The 20,738-nt window shown below is 44.6% G+C and overlaps 1 long non-coding RNA gene across 3 annotated transcripts in view; it reads right to left on the minus strand.

The window, feature by feature from the left end:
- Positions 1-3,309: 3,309 nt before the first annotated feature.
- Positions 3,310-20,738, minus strand: part of LOC140458776 (uncharacterized) — a 30,718-nt gene continuing 13,289 nt past the window's right edge. For 2 of the 3 annotated variants that reach the window (XR_011953688.1, XR_011953690.1), the window contains exons 4-5: positions 6,849-6,978; positions 3,311-6,313 (exon numbers count right to left, since the gene is read on the minus strand). This is a non-coding gene — a long non-coding RNA (uncharacterized lncRNA). Of the gene's footprint in view, positions 6,314-6,848; positions 6,979-20,738 lie in introns of all 3 variants that reach the window. The other variant, XR_011953689.1, reaches the window with a different exon arrangement.

The following is a 20,738-nucleotide window of genomic DNA, read 5'->3' on the forward strand; positions in this document are numbered from 1 at the left end:
TTGATGAGAGACATAGATAGAGTGGATAATGAAAGACTTTTCCCTACAAAGTGGCGTAATTTTAAGATGAATGGGAGAAGTTGTACGGAGATGTCAGAGATATTTTCTTTATAGATAGTGGTGAGTATGTGGAATGCACTGCCAGTGGTGGTAGTAGATTCAGATCCATCAGGGACATCTAAACGACTCTTGGATAGGCACATGGATGATAGCAAATGAAGGGCATGTTGGTTAGTTTGATCTTAGAGTTGGATAAAATGTCGGAACAACATCGTGGCCAAAGGGCCTGTACTGTGCTGTACTGTTCTATATTCTATGGATTGAAATTAACAATTATTTTATATTAACAACATATAGATTTTCAAAACTCTATTAGCATACTTAAGAATAATGATAAATTTCATCTTGTTATTTGACTGTGCTATCTGCAGAAATGAACGGAATTATTGCAGGGAAAAGTAATTAGGATTTTCTAAATTTATAAAGCTGGAATTACACAGATCATTCAAATGAGCAAAAGTCATATTTTTGACTGTGCGCATTGCATCAGAAATAATGGATTCTTTTGTAGGTGTGATGATTGGAAATAAAGTGGATTTTTATATTACTGTACAGGTACTAGGGAAGATTGGATTAAATTCAAATATAAACTTCACTGTAGTTGTTAGCAAGACTAAACTAAAGCATACTATAATTATTGTCATGCAAATGCATTAACAGTTACTGTTAGAATCCTGAAAAAAGGATATATTGCACCATTTTTCAAAAAGTCAATAAATTAAATTGTGAACCTCCGTACACTTGTTACCCAGGCCAATTATTATGCAATTATTGTAATGGTAATGACTTGATAACTAATGCTAAAACCTAAACAGATAAATTGGTTCAATACTTTATCAGCACGTTCCTCTGAAATTGATTGGATATTTATGAAGATCGGTAAACTGAGGGACAAAATATTGATTGATTGAATTGAAGGAAAAAATGAGACAGTGTCTATTGAGCAGGATTGTTTTTGTTTAAAAATGCAGTTGATGCAAGAATAGTATATTTTCCTCCATTGGTTTTCTTGTAGATACATTTGTTTTTAAATTGTCATGATTCAAGGTTGAGACACTTGTGTCAGAGTCTGCAGAGGGGAGATTGAGAGAGTAAGAAATTCTGAAAAAGCAGAAAGGAAAGGAACTGGCGAGCAGAGGAGCTCCAACTGTAGTGTCTCACCCTGCTAACATCTTATTGGGTGATTTGGAACGCAGTCTAGTCAAGCAACAAGCTGACACAGTCATACGCACAGAATCATAGCTTACAATGCCCTAGACACTATCGTCACCATCCCTGTCTGTCCTGTCCCACCGGCAGGACATGGATGTAACTGAAATGCAGGAACATGCAGGGTAATGGACTAAGATCTGCAGAATATGATCAGTGTGATTTATTTGACATTTCTCCAGAATATTAAACTCCAGTACAAATTGAAAAGTTACTAGCGCCATCAGACTTGAACTACAAATGTCAGAAAAAGAAATATCAGATATTTACAGCACACTTGGCCAATCCTGGGTATGTGTTGGCTGTAATAGAACTCCCCAGGCTTTACAGATTTTTGTACTCACCATTGAGAGCAACGATTTCAGACTGAACTCTGCCCTCTATGCTTTTATAATCTGTTTTTAACATGTTACTTTGGCAGCTGGACACCTTGTTTCCTTGTTTCTTTCCCAGGTCTAACTCCATTCCCCGTGGCCTTGAGGGACGACCATTTCTGCTATTTAATCTCTCCTGCCTTCCCCCATGTGACAGACTGTCTTTATATCCTTGTCTCACCCCCACCTTGCTCACAACCTGTTACATTTCTGATGGTTCCCAGACCTCTGTAACTTTCACTGCATCCCCTGGGTGAATGGCGCGAGTTTTGAATTCTCTTCCTCCTGAGATAATCAGATTTTTTTCCGGTTGCGGTGTCCCCCAGATTTTATTTTGAAAAGCAGAGCATTTCTGTCAGAGTCAAGTATTTGTGAGCCTTCATCCACAATTCCTAGCATTTGGATGTAATTTGTGACCCTCCCACAGATGTGTAACGTTACTGGATTGGACATGCTAACATGGTTGCAGTGTGCAATTTAGGTGGGTTGGGCTAGCCATGGTTAATGTGTGGTTATTGCGGTAGCGTGGGTGAGCAGGTCATTGCAGACTCGATGGGCCGAATAGAGTCTTTCTGCACCCACGGGATTCTGTGATTCTAACTAATTGTGATTGTTGTCATGTTTTCCTCATGCCAGGTTCATTCAACTCAGATACATATGCTTCCTTTATGATTCTGTGGGTGCTCACTCACTCATTTCCTTCAGTTTTACATCAATTTCACACTGTATGTGAGGGTGGGAATGGATTTGTAAATATAAATACTCCAAACGAAACCCCTCACAGGTCGGGAACTGTTTCTGCTACTTTCATCACTCACAAGGAAGCGGAAAATAAAGGTTCAGTCACAAATCTTACAGGAACATTAACGGTTATAATCACCAGGAATGGCTGAACAGCTCAAAACGCTTTTCACAAGAAAAGAGGACACTGAGAGACAACCTGTTACAAGTAGAAAGCTTTGTGTCTGTGTTTTCAGAGATTTGAGGTTGAAATTATTGGGTGGAAGCATGTTTCATTGCCCCAGATCATCAAAGGTGCTGTCTAAATGTGCATCTTTCTTTCTATCTGTCTGAGTTAACAATCAGATGGACAGGTCAATGTCTGAGTGTCTTACCAAATCGCTGATTGAAACTGTCTCCGCCCACAAACTCAGGTGCCTCACCACTCACTGGGTCATGGAGAAACTCTGCGGTTACAATGAGAGCTTTATTTGCTGTCACCTTTCTTCATGCTTCCGCCTCATCCCCACTTCCCTTCATTAAATCCCAGCTGCCTCTAGTCCACCCACATGGACATGTTGAAGAGCATGACAGGAGATTGGATTGAAACCGAGAGTTCAATAGCCCGAATGAAATAGGAAGAAGGAAATAAACGGGGTTTGTGGATCCCAGGGGATCCAGACTCCAGGATTAGTCCTTGTAAGCATTCCTGCAGTAATACAAGACAGCATTCCATGATGAGAGTTAAATCCGGGTGGCAGGAAAGGGAGCCACTGAACATTAGCAAGTTAATTTCAAACACAGGAGGTTTGTTCAGTCAGTAACAATGTGTTAGACATGGAGGTGAATTGAGCAGTGAGGGGAAATGTTGCCACAAGCTGACAATGGTTAACTTTCATTGGAACAGGAGGAGGCCATTCAGCCCCTCAACTCTGCTCTGCCATTCATGATGATCATAGCTGATGTGTGACCTAACGTACAATTTTCAAAACCCTCTAATTTCATCAATAAACTCCTCTGCAACAGACAAGAGGAGTATTGGAAAACTAAACATCTGCAAATGCTGGGAAATCAGAAAAAAACCCACAAATCGCTGGAAAAATTCAGCAGATCTGGCAGCATCTGTGGAGAGTGAACCTTTCAGGACCAGTGACCGGTCAGGTGACCAGCTGCAGCTGACCATTCTGCATCTTCTGGAACACACTCTGGAACAGGTTCTGGTGTGAGATTGTCAATAATAACTGAGAGAAACAGGAGTACGGGCTCAATCAGAATAAGGAATTCACTTAACCCTCCCAGTGGGACACTCACTGACACAGTCACACTGCGGAGAGGCCATTCACCTGCCCGACGTATGGGAAGGGATTTACTCGATCTTACAACCTGCTGAGGCACCAGAGATGGCACAGTTGGTTCAGACCCTTCACCTGCTCCATCTGTGAGAAAGGATTCATTCAAATCTCTCACCTGCGGAGACATTGCTGCATTCCCACCGTGGAGAGGCCATTCACCTGCTCAGTGTGTGGGAAAGCATTCATCAGTCCTCTGACCTGCTTAAACACCAGCGAGCTCACTCTTGGGAAAGATCATTCACTTGTTCCCAGTGTGGGGGGAGATTCACTCAAATACAGGACCTGCGGAGTCCCCAGTGAGCCCACACAGGGGGAGAGGCCATTCAGATGGTCAGTGTGTGAGAGAGGATTCAGTGATTCATCCTGCCCCACTGAGACCCCAGTGAGGCCATACAGGGGAGAGGACATTCAGATGGTCAGTGTGGGAGAAGGGATTCAGTGATTCATCCCACCCCCTGAGACCCCAGCGTGTTCACACTGGGTAGGAGCTGTTCACCCCTATGTGTTACAAGGGATTTGCTGCGTCTTCAACCCGACTGAGAGCCCAGTGAGTGCTCACAGGGAAGTGGTCATCCCCCTGCTCCATGTGGACTGCAGGACTCTGATTCTGATGTTACTGTCCATCAGAGTCAGGAGTGGACCTTGTACATGATGACACTGCTGGAGTATTGATGTTGTTGATAACCACATTTACTGGGCTGGAGGTGACTGAACTTACATTGCCACTTTCTGAACCTCAGGATGTCTCTCTAGGCAGTAAGTCTCCACAAACAGCAATGTGACAATAAACAGGTATCATCTGCTTTGATTTAAATTGTGACTGTAGCACGGCTGCTTCACAGCATCAGGTACAAGGTTGGAGTCCAGCCTTGGTCAACGGCCTGTGTGGAGTTCCCACATTCTCCCCATGATAGTGTGGGTCCCCTCCAGGTGCTCTGGTTTCTTCCCACAGTCCAAAGATGTGCAGGTCAGGTGGATCAGTTGTGCTAAAATGACCACAGGATCCAGGATTGTGCAGTCTAGGTGGATCAGCCATGGGAACTGCAGTGTTACAGTGCTCTGGGCATGATGTTCTTCGGATGGTCGGTGGGGTTTGATGGGCCAATGCTCTCCTTCCACACTGTAGGGATTTTATTCTATGATTGAGGATAAAGGCTACACAGCAGGGTGTCCTTGGAGAAGAAGCATGTGGTGTGCATCAGTGCTCTGGATGCCTTTAGATGGAGGTGGGCACCGCAGGGGATACAGTGCTTTATCTCCACCACTGCCCCCTCCTCACAACTCTGATTTAATCCCTTCTCACTCTGTCACTTGTAATGGTTTGCTTGGCCTGTAATGGGCTTTGTTTGGAAATATTTATTTGGTTACACCAATGGTTTACTGCTGTTAATTATATGTCTAGATTAGAGTGGTGCTGGAAAAGCACAGCAGATCAGGCAGGATCCAAGGAGCTGGAAAATCAACGTTTTGGCGAGAGGCCTTTTCCAGCACAACCCTAATCTAGGCTCTGGTTTCCAGCATCTGCAGTCCTCACTTTTGCACTGCTGGTGATTATATGTTAACCAAAAGCAAAATGGCATAATGATGATTTTGATGGTGGGAAGGTCGCTGTGATCACATTTCTGGGTCGGAGAAATAGGGAAAAAGAACGCTTCACAGCTCACAGAACGAGAACTGAAAAGCAGTTAAATCAAACCAAAGGTTCAGATAAGGAGGGAATATTTCCCTGGAGTTTGAGGAACTGGAAAGTGATGGTGTCTGGGAACAGACAGGATTTTGTTTTACAAAGGTTGAAAACTTTAAAACTGTTATATTCAGACAGTTTAATTTATTTTCTTTAATTTTATTTGCTGTGCAAAAAGCTTTTACGACATTTTAAAACCAAAATTTACAAACCTTGTTTTAAAGATAAATGTTAAATAAAATCCATCAAACCATCCATCACTGAAAACTGTTGTGGAAGTGCAATCTTCTGGAGATTCCCTGCCCACTTCTTCCTACCCGGGCTCCATGGCTATATACATACCTGGGAGATAGCAGCAGGAGGAGACCATTCAGCCTTTCAATCCTGCTCCACCATTCAATGGGAAACAGCTGACCATCCAGCTCAGTCTCCTGTTCCTGCTCTGTTCCAATCCCCTTTCATGACGTTATCTCAAAGACTATATCTAAGTCCTCCTTTGGTTTCACTGTCTTTTGTTCCAGTGATGTTGCGGTGTTACTGTGTGGGTGTAGGAAGTGGTAATGTGATGGTGCTGCCTCCTGGACGATACACTCAGCGTCCCTCTTCATCCTGCAGGAACATCAATGGGTTTCAGCAACTAGAGATAGAAACCGTTTCCAGGATATGGGCATCACTGGCTCAGCCAGCATTTATTCCCCATCTCTCGTTACCATTGAGAAGATGGTAGTGAACTGCTGTCTTGTACCATTCACAGTCCATTTGGCACAGAGAGACCGACAACGCTGGGAGAGAGAGTGTTGCAGGATTTTGGCCGAGTGATTCTCCATCTTTGGTTCTTCAAATGTTGTTTAATCTAATCACAATCTGCACATGATTTTGAGATTTCAGTCTGCAAATCTTCACCATCTAGCACCCTGAATAAAGGAATATGTACAGATTAGAAATTCAGAGCTGACTATTCTAATTTCTCTGGAATATCTTTTTCCCCTTTCTTCCCCCGAAGCTGTAACCCTCCAGACCACTTACTCTCTCCCACCGTTCTGACTCTGCTACCCCCTAATGTACACCCTCCTCATTCTCATGGAGTAACTGATAAACAGATCCATGCCACCACTTCCCGTCCCTGGTTAGACTCTGCACCCTTTCTGGGTTCACTTCCTTTCCCTTCAGTTGCTGCAAGTCAATAATGTAACAGCAGAATGAAACAGACGGAAACAGAAAGGGAGGTGGCAGATCCTGGACAGAAGAGGAACCTTCAGGCTGGGAGAATGGGTCAGATCCTTCTTCGTTCCTCATTAGTTGATTCCCATCATTGCAATGAGTTGGGGATGGAGGATGGTCCTATATGGATGTGGTGACACTGACCCCTCAACAGATCAATACTATGAGCAGATGCATTCCTCCTCCAGCCAATCACAGTGTGAAATACTTTCTGCAAAGTATACTTACCCAAAGCACATGCTGCAAAATCGGCCCACTTTCTGTACATGTACAGTGCCAGGTTTCCCCACACACGTGTGGGCCCTGCTTCAGGGATTGTGGAAGTTGTAGTCCCCATGAAGCCACTGGAGCCCCGTCTCTGGAAAGTGAATGAAAAGTGTGGACTGGAGGGTGTTGTGTATCGGATCCACATTCAGACACACAGAACATATGGACCGCCACTGGGTTTTACTGAGACATCTGCTTCCACAACCTGATTTCTGATGTAAGGAATATAGATTTAGCCAACTGTGGAGTGGGGTGGTTAATAGGAGGAGCAGATTTTATGCAGAGGTGGCTCAATGGTTAGCATTGCTGACTCACATCGTCAGGGACCTGGATTTGATCCCAGCCTTAGGTGACTGTGTGGAGTTTACACGTTCTCCCTGTGTCTGTGCAAGTTTCCTCTGGGTGCTGCAGTTTCATCCCACAGTCCAAAGATGTGCAGGTTAAGTAGGTTGGCGATGCTAAATTCCCACAGTGTCCATGCCTGTGCAGGTTAAGCCATTAACTATGGGAAATACAGGGAATGGGTGAGACTGAATGGGATGGATTATAGGGTTGGTGTGGACTCTATGGACGATTACCCTGTTTCTATTCTATTCTCATGAAGAAGAATGTACCTATATCAATGTGCTGTGAATCTGTGAAATTTCCTATTCAAAATGCAGTGGATGCCAGGACAATGAGCAAATTTACTGAAGAGATACAGATGTTGAATTTGCAATGAGTTGAAGGGTGAGAGAGAGAGAGCAGGTGGGAAAATCCAGCTGAGACCGAGGTGAGCTCAATCATCACCGTATTAAATGGTGGAGCTGGTTCGAAGGGCTGCGTTGCCTCCCCTGTGCCCAGGGCTTATCTTCTTACAGTAATAACTGGTAAGTTGAATCCAAAACTCACCACCTTCACCAAAGGAGATTTTCGGAAAAAGCAGGATAGTCAGGTGGATTAGCGTTCCAAACTTAGATAGTGAGGAAGCGTGTAGGAGATAATGATTTTGCAATTTTAAACTAAGGTGAGTTAAATAATCACACAAGTTATCGTCCGACAGGTTTAATTTGATCATGATGAAGGAGCAATGCTCCGAAATCTAGTGTGCTTCCAATTAAACCTGAAGGACTATAACCTGGTGTTGTGTGATTTTTAACTTTGTACACCCCAGTTCAACACCGGCATCTCCAAATCATGTAAACTGAGGGGAGACGGTAATTTATGGTTTTAAACTGTGTAGTACATTCACACCGTCCAGAATACTCTGTTGTGAATATCTATCCTGTACTTAATTACAAAGCCAAGGTCTCTGGCGATGAAAACCAAAACACCCAGGAAACATCATCTCACCTCGTAATCTGATAAAAGACTTGTGATAAGTCTGGTTGAATTTCGAATACAGTTGGAAAGCGGGAAGATTAAATCCAATCCCACGCTCCTGTGCTAAAACAATAGGATGAGGCAGGAGTTGGCTAATGTAGACTGAAAGCAAAGACTTTAGGGTGGGACAGTTGAGAGACAGTGGAGGAATATCAAAGAATTTTTCAAACTGCTCAGCAAAAGTATATATCAGTGAAAAGGAAGGACTGTAGGAAAAGGAGTAATCTGCCCTAGGTGACTAAAGAAATAAGGGAGTTTATCAAACTGAAATAGAAAGCATTCAAATTGGCAAAGACCAAGGAGAATCGAGGAGATGAGAAAAACTTTAAAGATCAACAGAAAGCTAGATGGGATTGGGGGAGAAAAGTGATGAGTAGCTATCCCCAGGGCCAGAATAGCTGTTTATATTGCTAGAGGGGAACCTATTGTGTAGGGAACATATGGCCTCTGTAATTGTTGAAGCACTTAACTGTTACCATAGAGATAATCCTGATCAAGTTCAAAATCATAGCACACCCCAAAAGCTTGTACTTCCAAATAAACCTATTGGACTATAACCTGGTGATGTGTGGTTTTTAACTTTGCCCACCCCACTCCAATACCTGATCTTCCACATCAGAATCCTGACAGACAGCCCCACTGAAACTGAAGTGCCGGTCAGATATCTGACTGAGCCACAGGGGCGTGAGGAAGGGGTATGTGGTTTAACCACAAAGTGTTGAGCTGAACTCGACTTTTTAAACTGCCGTTGCCATGGAAATAATACTGAGAGACAGCGTCCATTGAAAACCACAAACCACAAAGGTATATTTTGGGAGCCATACATCGGAAAGGCAGGGAGTTACCTGATGCTGCCTGAAGGCGTTTTGCATGTACACTATCCAGGTAACTGCCATGTCTCATCAATAAAGACTCAAAGAAGACCTCTCAGAGTTCTGTGCCCAGTTATTCCTATCCAGCAGAGTTCAGGAATATGAGTACACAGCAGTCAGTCTTCACAGTGGAGGATACGAAGAACATGCCAGTAATTGATAAGGAAACTGAGGAAGGTGAGGAGCAAGGAACAATAATTATCACGAAAGTGTTAAAGCTAGGCAAGCTAATGGAGCGCAAGGTAGACAAGTCTCTTTGCCCTGATGGAATACATCCCAGGGTGCTACCAGAGATAGTGGGAGAAATAGTAAATATACTTGGAGTCAGAATCCTACAGCAGAGACAGGCCCTTTGGCCCAAACTGGCCCATATGCTAACCAGAATGTCCATCCATGCTAACCCCATTTCCCTGCACTTGGCCCGTCTGCTTCTGACCCTTTCCTATCCATGTATTTGTCCAAATGTCTTTTACATGTTGTTAATGCACCCACCTCAGCCACTTCCACTGGCACCTCATTCCAAATATACACACCACCCTCTGTGTAGAACTGTTGTCCCTCAGGTACCCTTTCATAATTTCTCCTCTGACCTTAAACTGATGCCCTCCACTCCTTGATTCCCTGGGAAAGAGACTGAGTGCATTCACCTTACCTCAGCATCTCATGTTCTTATACACATCCAGAAAAGATTCCCCTCTCTGTTTCCTCTGCTCTAAACAAAAAAAATTCCTCGCGTGTCCAACTTCTCCCTATAACTCAGACCCGAGCCCTGGCAAAAATTCTTGTAAATTTCTTCTGCACTTTTTCCAGTTTAATAACTGAAACCTACACTGCACTCATCACGTTTCCAGTGTCTCCCCATGGCACTGGAACCGACGTGACAATGTCAATGGATTACAGACCATGATCGAGAATTAATTCCTTTACTACAATCCCGTTTTCATAATTTTTTCCATGGTGCAGGCATCCTTGTGTCTGTCTGGTTGTATGGTTAATTAAAAAATTGTCCTCATACAAAACAAATCTGCAGCTTAATTGTTCCTGGGAAATATGCCATGATTTTTTTTTCAGACTTTTAACAACAAATGAACTCTCTCTCCACAGTCACCACTCTAACATGGACTTGGCTGTGTCTCAGTACTTTTCCAGTCACACTGACATTTGAAATATTCGCCCACGGACAGAATACACACCTTTCCTTCCACGTGAAAAGTCCAATGATATTCAGATCGGCACGGATCAAGTAACTATCAAAACTGAACATGGAGTTCAATTTGAATTTCTCATCCACAAATCCGCCATTTCAGTACACACAACAGAGAAAACAAGTCACCGCCATTAACACAGGATGGAAATTCATAAGACAATTATATAGTATTAAACTGTAGTTTCTTTGTTCCCCCAAAGCTTTAAATCTCAGTCTCACAATTGCTCTCTTCTGTGAACTGAAATCCAAACCAATCTCCTCACCCTTTTTCCTCCACAACCAGTTCTCACACACTCTCTCTTCTCTTTGAAATCAGCTACCTAGCTCCTGCCTGCAGACTAAGAACCAAAAAAAGGTTTCCTCCCAAAGTCCAAAGATGCGTAGGTCAGGTGAATTAGCCATGCTAAATTGCCCATAGTGTTTTGTGCATTAGTCAGAGGGAAATGGGTCTGGGTGGGTTACTCTTCCGAGGGTTGGTGTGGATTGGTTGGGCCGAAGGGCCTGTTTCCACACTGTAGGAATCTAATCTAATCAAATCAATGAATCTGACTCGGAGCCTCCTGGATGTTGGTGAATCCTATCCCCACCTCCCAGGTTTCCTTCCTGGTCAGAACCAAACTGATTTTTTTTCCCCCAATCTGGAACATTTTATTTATTTCCCCCACACAGACCCTCTGATGAAAGCCATCCTGTACATACTGGCCAAATCATATCTGATTGAACTAAGATGAACTAAATTAGAACTTTAATTACAGGCCCTTCTGTGTTCCTTTCCATAATATTCCTGAATCTTCACCCGAGTTCTGATAACTTTCTGCAAAATGCTCCCCCCACTGATAGCCGACCACTTGTCAGATATCAGGGCAGGGGCCATTTCCCTGGGTCCTGTTCCCAGAGGGAGGAAACTGCCAATGACAGATTAATCCCACACACGCACAGCCTCCCTCCTGGCACTGGCCCGCCCTGCACATACACCAACAATTGGCCAGCACTGCGCCAGTGCACTGTTCTCCCCTCCTGCCGCACATGCTCCAGATCACACACGAAGCTGGGTGATTGACAGCAGCAGCTGTCCAATAGGGTGGAGGGGGCAGGGCTGGATATTGTAAACAATGAATGAATGTGGAGAACACTGGGGGATGGACAGGTCAGTGAGGGACAGGAGCAGTGCAGCAGCAGGAGGGGATCCTGGACAAAGTGAGCAATGGGAGAGTCTGACAGGAGAGCAATGGGAGAAACTACAGGAAGGTTCTGTTGAGGCTCAGGCAGGGACAGCTGGGAGACATTATGGCCTGGTGGCTTGGGCACGTTTTCCAATCAGCCTTTTCAAAGATGCTGTTACTCAACTCTGAGGTCGATTGTCCTGGTTCAGAGGTAAGGACACAATTTCGTGGTGGGCTAGTGGATAGAAGGGAAGATTTTCTCAATCTCTCTCACATGGAAACTCCATGAGCTCCTCCCACTTACTGTCTATGGTGGGGATGGAGACAGAGCAGATGGGAGCGGGGTTAGGGATATCGGGACTGCCTTTCAAATGGAACTTACCTGTGTGGGTGATATTAACAAGACTCAACACACAGTCACTAACACAAACCTGATGTACATGAACTTTATCCAGAATATTAACACGCATAACGACACAGATCCCAATGTACAAAGTTAAGTCCTGGATATTAATCATGGCTTTGTGTATGAGAAATCACGTCTCATGTCCTTGAGTCATTTTTTTTGAAGTAACAAAGAGGATTCATGAGGGCAAAGCAGTGGAAATGATCTACATGGACTTCAATAAGGGGTTCAACAAGGTTCTCCATGGGAGACTGGTTAGCAAGGTTGATCTCATGGAATACAGGGAGAACTAGCCATTTGGATACAAACTTGTTCAAAGGTAGAAGATAGAGGGTGGTGGTGGAAGGTTGCTTTTCAGATTGGAGACCAGTGGGGTGTCACAAAGGATCGGCGCTGGATCCACTAATTTTCATAATTTATATCAATGATTTGGATGTGAATATAGGAAGTAATGTTAGTAAGATGACACCAAAATTGGAGGAGTAGTGGACAGTGAAGAGGATTACCTCAGCGTATAACGGGATCTTGATCAGATGGTTGAATGTGCTGAGGACTGGCAGGTGGAGGTTAATTTAGATAAATGTGAGGTGCTGCATTTTGGAAAAGCAAATATTAGCAGGATGTATACACTTAATGGTAAGGTCCTCGGGAGTGCTGCTGAACAAAGAGACCTTGGAGTGCAGGTTCATAGCTCCTTGAAAGCAGAATCGCAGATAGATAGGATAGTGAAGAAGGTGTTTAGTATGCTTTCACTTATTGGTCAGAGTACTGAGTATAGGAGTTGGGAGGACATATTGCAGCTGTACAGGACATTTGTTAGGCCACTCTTGGAATATTGTGTGCAATTCTGGTCTTCTTCCTATCAAAACAATATTGTGAAAGTTGAAAGTGGCCAGAATAGTATTACAAGCATGTTGCCAGGGTTGGAGAATTTGAGCTACAGGTAGACACTGAATACACTGTTTTCCCTGGAGCGTCAGAGGCTGATGGGTGACTGAAAAGAGGTTTATAAAATCAGTAGGGGCATGGATAGGTCTTTTCCCTGCGGTTGGGAGGAGACACAATGGGAAGTGGGAGATAGAGGGGGAAGACCGAGAGCGGAGGGTGACCGTTATTTTGTAGATCTACAACACAACCCTGTTCCTGTTTTCTCCCCATCCCCTTCAATCCCTCTGTAGGGCTCAGAACAAGTGCACAGTCCCTGGAAAGTAGAGTTTCAGGGTGACCAAGTGCTGAAGGCTGCATTTGGGACGCTGACCTTTATTGGTCTGTGCACTTATCAATAAATAGACCTGGGTTCAATTCCACTGTCGTGGATTTATGTCTGTGGCCACAGATGCGCCTGTCTCTGGCCCTGACTACTGAATCGCCTGTCACTATGGGTCTGCCATTCTCCTTCCTCCAGTTCTGTGCAGCGGAGCTATCTGTGGTGTCATGAACCTGGCTGTTGCTGATTTCCCCAGAGAGTCCACCCCACTCGTATAGAACCCCAACCGCTGCACAATATCTGTTTGAGAAGGGGAATGATCACTGGGTTGTCCTGCACTTCCTTCCTGAGCCTTTTACTTGATCTGATGATCACTCATTCCCTATCTGCCTGTGTAACCCTCACCTGCAGTGTTACTAACTCACTAAACGTGCTGTCCATAACATTCTCAGTATCGCAGATTCTCAACAGTGAGTCCACTCACAGCTCCAGGTCTGAAAAACAGTTTCCCAGTAATTGCAGATGGGCACTCTTCCTGCACATATAGCCGTCACAGACACTGGAAGCGTCCCTTATTTCCCATATTGTGCAAGAGGAGCACACCACGGGTCTGAGGTATCCTGTCACAACGTCTCTCTAGTTTCAGCTTGTTACTCCCATTAAGAGAATATAAATGATCTAGCAACCTTCCTTCACTTCAAACATGTCCTTTATAATCAAAAGCCCCGATCTTTACTTAAGCTGACATTTTACACTTTTAGAATCTATTTTAAAGTAAACTTAGCAGGTATCACTTACAACTTGGCAGTTCCCATTGGGAACATGTGAATTTCTGAACAGCCTGAACTAAAACTGAAGCTGAACTTCACCTTCTCCCTGTCTCCCCTCCCTCTGTTTACACCCAACTCCAAAACGCACTCATTGAGCCAAGCAGCCCTCACAGTGCAGCCCTGTCATTTTCATGGTCTTCTCACACCTCCACTGCCCTCAGCCTCCTGTACTGTTCCAATGTATCTCAATGGGAGCTCAGGGACAGCACCTCATCTTTCAATTCAGCCCTTTGTAATCCCAGAGTCAACATGGACTTCAGCAGTTTCTGAATGAACAGACAGTTGTCAGAACCTGGGACATTTCACCTGAAATGGTGCTGGAATTTGAGTCCACAAGGAATTTTAATGAGAAGTTTGCAGGGAATTGAAAATAAGGAGTTTACAGGCTAACATCATGAAGTGGGTGACTGGGACAAAATCTGACATCTCTGAAAAAGAGACAAGGTGTAATTTGGATAAATCTGTGCTCCCTCTCAGGGCAATATCACCTTCCACAGCTGCAGGGCCCAGAATAGAGCACAAACCCAAAGGGTGATCCAACCACAAATTTGAATATCTTTCTGATTTTTGCTCGAAAATAAAAGATACTTTCCCACAGACAGAACAGACAAACCTTTCCCCTTTCCACAGTTAAATGTCAATGGTATTCAGATTCTGATGACCCTGCTGATTATAGAAAATTGCTTTTGAGATCCCTGTCTCAATTATTCTCAATTAATATCCTGTAAAATGAATTCAGAAAACAAAGCTCACAGTCAATGCAAGATGAATAGTGAAAGCAAACACTTCTCTTGGTATGTGTTTGATGTGTAAATGTTCCTCTTCAAATCACCCCTTCCCCACCCAGGAAGAGGACATGTCCATGTGCCTCGCTGTACCTTGCCCCAAGTAAAGATGGCGACCATAACCCAGGGCCTATCACTGACTGAGGCCCACAGCCGTTTTCCCATTTGCTGTAAACATGGGACCAAGAGTTTCTAATTCAGGCCTAACTACCTGTACAGAGTGAAATTAAACCCTCCCAATCTAAACTGGATCCAACTCCCATTTCCCGTTTCCTCCTCCTGCACATACCAAGGCTCATTCTAGGTATAATGACCCTCCCTCAGAACCGACGGAAGTTGGGAAAAATAGAATCCCTATGTGTGGTAACAGACCTTTTGGCCCAACAAGTCCACACCCACTCTCTGAAGAGTTTCTCAACCAAACCCATTCCCTGACCCTATTCTTCGACATTTCCCCTGACTAATGCACCTAACCTATACATCCCTGAACACTACGAGAAATTTAGCTGGGCCAATTCACCTAACCTGCATATCTTTGGACTGCAGGAGATAGGGATTAAAGAGTAAATAATAGGTGGGGACAGAGCCCAAAGAGAGACAGGAACATTTGGAAAGACAAAGGAGTGGATAACAATCTGGCTGGGAGGGTGCATAGCTGTTAATGGAGGGGACAGGAACCTGCGTCTGGCGGCATCTCAGTGGAGGTGCTGGAAATGGCAGCTGATGATCTACATTCTGCTGCAAAACAGACCCTGAACTTCCAGTTGCCTATCACTTTAACACACGAGTCTGTTCCCTGTCCAACATCTCTGTTTCATACTTACTGCAGTGTTCCAGTGAAGCTTGATGCAAGCTGGCAGAACACTCTAGAACACCCCATATTTCAAGGACTGCAATTTCCCCTTCCATGTGGTCAACAATACTCTCCAGTGTATCTCCACCACTTCCCACACCTCTGCCATTGAACCACACCTCTCCAACTGCAACAAGGATAGACCTCCCAGTCCTCACCTTCCACCCAGATACAACACATCATCCTCCACCATTTCCACCACCTACAATCAGATCCCACCAAATATATTTCCCTCTCCATTCGTTTCAGCATTCCACAGAGACCATTCCCTGTGAATTCCTAGTCAGATCCATGCTCCCCACTAACCCACCCTCCACTCCCAGCACCTTCATTTGTCAATGTAAGAAGTGTAAAACCTGTGCCCACACCTCCCCCCTCACCTCCAAAGGACCCTTCCACATCCAGCAGAGATTTTCCTGCACATCCAAACACCCCACCTATTATGGCCTTTGCTTTCGATGTGGCCTCTTGTCCACTGGGGAGTCAGGACACCAACTTGCGGAATGTTTCAGGGAACATTTCTGGGACACATGCACCAACCAACCCCACCATCCTGTGGCCGACCACTTCAACTTCCCCACCCACTCCGCCAAGGACATGCAAGTCCTGGGCCACATCCACCACCAAATCCCAGCCACCCGACGTCTGGAGGAAGAAAACCTCATCTTCCACATTGGGACCTTTTAACCACAGAATCAAGGTTTCCTCATCTCCCTTCCCCTGCCTTATCGCAGGTCCAACCCTCCAACTCGACACCACCCTCTTGAGCTGTCCCATATCTTCCTTTCCAATTATCCACTCCACCCTCTCTCCATTACCATCCACCTACATCTACCTATTGCCCTCCTAGCTCCCTTCTCACCAACCCCACACATCTCTCTTATTTATCTCTCAGCCCTCTTACTACTCCCCCTCCCCCTCTAATCCCGGCATTCCTGATGAAAGGAATATGCCCAAAACGTTGATTCTCTTGCTCCTGAGATGCTGCCTGATCTGCTGTGCTTTTCCAGCGCCACACGTTAACGCAAGCTGGAAGACAACACCTCATCTTCTACTTGGGGACCCTGCACCGCTCGAGCCCCAGTATCAAATTCAATAATTTTAGGTCCTGAACTCTCCAATGTCCTAGTGCCCTAGCCTCTTAACCCACATGCCAGGCCTTGTTATTACAGCCTACCATTACACATTAACTATGGTTAGTCACTAACAGTCCCCATAAACAGCTATTCACCCTCCCCCAGCCAGATCATTATCCACTCCTTTGTCCAATTGCTCCCATCTCTTTGGACTCTATCACCACCTATCATTTACTCCTTAACCCCTACCTTCTCCATATAAACCGACATTTCTTTTCAGTAACATCTGTTCTGAGGAAGGGTCAGCTGACCAAAGTTTTAACTCTGATTTCTCTTCACAGATGCTGCCAGACCTGCTGAGCTTTACCAGTCCCTTTTGGTTGTTGTGTGAGATTGACAGCATCCGCAGTTCTTTTGGTTCTAATTTACCAGGAATTTCTAATTCAGGTCTAGCAGCCTAAAACCGTGCATTTATAAACCCTCCTAGTCCACAATCGCTCCTTTTCTTCCCCAGACTTTGCAGACTCTCCCACTCCCTTCACACTCACTAGGTCCCCCTCACCGTGACACTGCGCCTGCACAGATCATGGCCACGTGTTGGCCTGCTGGACACACCCCAATTCACTCCCATTGGCTGGAGGATCACGCCAATTCTCCTATTGGTCTGAAGCTGCTGTCAATCACCCGAAACCCATTGTGACAGGCTCCTCTCAAGAGCATCGGATGCTGAGGGGAGAGAGCTTTATAAAATCATGAGGAGTATAGATGGGAAAAATAGACAAGGACTTTTCCCTGGGGTGGGGAAGTCTAGAAGGAGAAGGTGTAGATTTAAGGTGAGAGGGGAAAGATTTAAAAGGGACCCTAGATGCAACTTTTTTCACACTGAGATTGGTGCGTGTATGGAATCTTCCGTTCAGGGAAGTGGTGGAGGCTGGTACAATTACACCACTTGGCATCTGGATGGGTATGTGAATAGGAAGTTTGTAGAGGGATATGTGCCAAGTGTTGGCAAATGGGACTAGATTAGGTTGGGATATCTGGTCGGCATGGACCAGTTTGACCAAAGAGTCTAATTCCATGCTGTAGGTGTCTATGACTCTGCCCTGGGATGAGCTTCATCATTCACAGTGAATGGTGCAGTAACACAAAGCACAGGGGTTTGGGGCTATTCAGCCCATTGGGGCTGTACTCTCTCCCTCTGGAGATGGTGCCAGTCTATCCCATCTCACCTCCCATTTGCCTGTAGCCCTCCAAATCCTTCATTAAAAAAGTTAAATCCCAAATTTATTTTGACAATAACTACTGAATCTGCATCCAGCTGTCGGTCAAACTGTTCCAGATGCTCAGAACGTAGTGAGTAAAATAATCTTCGCATTTTTAACCTGCATTATTTGCCAGTTACCTGAAGGTAGTTACTAAAAATTGTGACGTTAATAATTTCTCCCTCTGTCTCTCTGTAAATTAAATATACTGGATTCAAGTCTGCTCCTGGTCAAAATCACTGCCTAGCCTTCTCAACTCCAAGGAGAATTATCTGACCTTCTGCTAACTCTCCATAAAAGAGATACCCATCCTAATTTTAGTAGTGCCATAAAGATGTACAGCAGAGAAACAGAACCTTCGATCCAACTTGTCCATGCCAACCAGATATCCTAAATTAATCTCATCCCATATGCCAGCTCTTGGCCTATATTCATCTAAACCTTTGCTAATCACGTACAACATCTCAAAAGCATAATTTGGTAATTGTACCAGCATCCACACTTCTTTTAGCAGCTCATTACATACACATACGATGTTCAGCTGAAAACATTGCCCCTTAGATCCCTTTTAAATCTTTTCCCTCACACCTGAAGCTTGTGCCCCCAAGCATTGGACTCACATATCCTGGGAATAAGACCCTGGGATTTCACCCTATCCATGCCCCTCACAATTGTATCTGATGCTCAAGGGAAAACAGCCCCAGCCTATTCACCCTCTACCTATATAGCTCAAACCCTCAACCCTGACAACATCTTTGTGGATCTTTTCCGAGCCCTTTCATGTTTCACAATATCATTCTGATAGCAGAGAGACCAGGACTGAAAGCAGAATTCCAGAAGTGGCTGAATCAATGTGCTGTGCAGCCGCAAAATGACGTCCCAACTCCACTACTCAATGCTCTGACCAGTAAAGGCAAGTACACCAAACACCTTCACTACCCTGTCTATGCTTCCGCTTTCAAGGAACTATGAACCTGAACTCCAAGGTCTCTTTGTTCAGCATCACTCCCCAGGAGCTTCCCATTAAGTATATAATTCCTGCCCTAATTTGCTTTTCCAAAATGGAGCACCTCACATTTATCTGAAATAAAAACGATCTGACACACCTCAGCCCATTTGATTGAACTCCCATTGTACTCTGAGGTCACCTTCGCTGTCCAGTGCGCCTCCAATTTTGAAGTCCACTGTAAACCGACGATCTATACCTCATATATTGACATAGAAATCATCGATATAAATGATGAAAAGTAGTGGACCCAGCACTGATCCTTACACCATATTGCTCATCACAGGCCTCCAGTCCGAAAAGCACTATCCTCCGTCTCCAACCTTCCAGCCAATTTGTATCCAAATAGCTGGTTCTCTCTGTATCCCATGGTGTCTAACTTGCTAACCAGGCTGTTATGTGGAACCTTTTTGAAAGTCTTTCTGAAGTCCAAGTTAGTGATTTATGGACAAAGCCATGCTGACTATCCCTAATCACTTCATGCCTTTCCAATTACATATAAACCTGTCCTTCAGAATTCCTTCCAACACCTTGTCTGCCACTAACTTTAGGCTCACCAGTGTATTGTTCCCTGGCCTTTCCTCATCACCTTTCTCAAATAATGGCGCCTGTCTTGCAGCACCTCACCTGTGGCTGTCGGTGATAGAAATATCTAAGCGAGGGGCACGGCAATCACTTCCGTAACTTCCCACAAAGATTTGGGATACACCTGATCAGTTCCCACAGATTTACTCAGCTTTATGTATAAGACATCCAGTACAACCTCCTCTAATATGGATAGTTGTCAAGTTATTACTATTTATTTCTCCAAAGTCTCTAGCTTCCATATTCTCTTTCAGTAAAAGCTGACATGAAATCCTCAGATAGTAGCTCTCTCACCTTCTGTGGTTCCAGAGACAGCCTTGTTGATCTTTGAGGGTCCGTACTCTCTGCCTGGTTACTCTTTCGTCCTTAAGTGTTTTGTAGAATCTCTTTGGATTGTCCTTAAACCTCTTTCCCCCCAAAGCTATCTCATGTATCCTTTTTGCCCTCCCGTTTTCTTTCAAGTGTACTCCTACTGCCCCTATAGTCAGAGGGATTCACTCAAACTCAGCTGTCTGTCCGTGCCATCTCCCTCCATCATCCTTTTGACCAGACCGTCAATTTCTCTAGACACACAGCATTCTCTACATCTACCAGACTTGGCCGTAACAGGAACAGACTGTCTATGTACTCTTGTTGTCTCATTTTCACAGGCCTATGGAGTCAATGGCAAATGAGGACATGGAAACTGTCATTCTCAGTAAAGAGGTAGTGTTGGGAAAGATAACAGCCCAAAGGTACATGGGTCTCCTGGTCGTAATGGAATGCATCCCAGGGGACTAAAAGAGATGGTGAAGAGTCTATTGTCCTTCCTTGCTAGAGGGATGGTTATGCTGCAGCTGTACAGGATGCTGGTGAGGCCACACCTGGAGTACTGTGTACAGGTTTGGTCTCCTTACTTCAGCAATAATGTACTGACACTGAAAGGGGTGCAGAGGAGGGTCACTAGTTTGAGTCGGGAGTTGAGAGGGTTGTTCTATGTGGAGAGACTGAATACACTGGGACTATACTTGTTGGAATTTAGAAGAATGGGAGGCTGTATTGGAAAAAATAAAATGAAGAAGGGAATAGATAAGATAGAAGCAGGGAGGTTATTTCCATTAGGGGGCGGGTCAACCTAGACAGCATGACGTCAAAATAAGAGGTTATCTGATTTAGGACAGAGTTGAGGAGGAACCTCTTCAGTGAAAGGGTTATGAATCTGTGGAATTCCCTGTTGAGTGTAGCAGTTGACATTATC

This window comes from Chiloscyllium punctatum, chromosome 34, assembly GCF_047496795.1.
Source record: "Chiloscyllium punctatum isolate Juve2018m chromosome 34, sChiPun1.3, whole genome shotgun sequence".
Taxonomy (NCBI): Eukaryota; Metazoa; Chordata; class Chondrichthyes; order Orectolobiformes; family Hemiscylliidae; genus Chiloscyllium; species Chiloscyllium punctatum.